Source organism: Bison bison, unplaced genomic scaffold (assembly GCF_000754665.1).
Source record: "Bison bison bison isolate TAMUID 2011002044 unplaced genomic scaffold, Bison_UMD1.0 scf7180017864491, whole genome shotgun sequence".
Lineage (NCBI taxonomy): Eukaryota > Metazoa > Chordata > Mammalia > Artiodactyla > Bovidae > Bison > Bison bison.
Genome location: NW_011495050.1, coordinates 5,174,608 through 5,175,757, shown reverse-complemented (window position 1 = coordinate 5,175,757; position 1,150 = coordinate 5,174,608).

Genomic DNA, 1,150 nt, shown 5'->3' with positions numbered 1-1,150 from the left:
AGGCGGGCGGGGCTGTTAGGAAAGGCCGGCGGGGCAGGCCCCGCTCCCTTCTCTTTTCCAGCCTTTCTTCGGCAGTGGAACGCCTTGCGCATGTGCATTGTGCTTTTGGGGGCTTCTTTCGTATTGAAAACTTTAAGAAAGGCAAAAAGAAATTTTTGAAAGTGTTTTCCCCTTTATGTTTAATCGGTATTCACTAGGTAGTGAATCATAATTGCTTTATAGCTAGCATTCATGTAGCGTGTCATTCGTATAAAGTGCTTTCACTTCTAATTTTTTTAATTAATCGGTAGTCCCAATGTGACAAACTATGAAGAGCTGTACTTACTTCAATAGCATATTTGGCAATTGAGACATGATTTGTCAAACGTCATTCTGTTCATTAATGGCGAGCTTATATTGAAGGTTTTTTTTAATTTCTTTCCAAATTTTGTCCTTGGCAATATCTAAGATTTTCCAGTCATGTATGTTAATCACACTACATGTGAAACTGATTGGTGTCATTTCAGGGGGGCTCTGAAGAGCTCCAGTACTATAGTCCTTTATGTCTCAGTACACAGAAGAATTCAACAAGAGCAAAGTGGTAGATAAAAAGTGATTTGTTAGAGTAGAACACTTGTGAGGCTTACAAGCAGGTGGGCAAGAAATGCCATGCCCCAAGAACTAGTTGGCTACAGCTTTATAATCAAAGGAAAAGAGGGAAAGAGGAGATAACCTCCCTTGTCTTTCTTGAGTAGACATCATGTTTTCATCATTAGCTCCTCCAGGCTGAGCAGGGGAGTTTTTCTTGTCCCTGTGTGGTCAAGCTAGGTCCACAAATTACTTTTTATGCATGCAGGGAGCATTTCAGAGGGATCACTGGGCAGGATGTGGGTCTCTTGCCACCATTGTTTTATTGTTTGTTGGTGTGTCCCATGCTTCTCCTGCATGGTTTTCTTGCTAAGCAAGCCTGCTTGGTTTTGTGGTGAGGCAAACCTGCTTTCTCAAGTAATCATTAACTTACAGGGGTCTCTCATATTTTTCTACTTATAGAAAATCCCTAGTGGGATTAACTATTTAATCACCTATTTTATCCTGTCATTCTGTCCCTACCACTGGGTTTTTGTAATCTAACCCTAACTAGAAAGGGCCTAGAAGTGATAGGGACAGAATG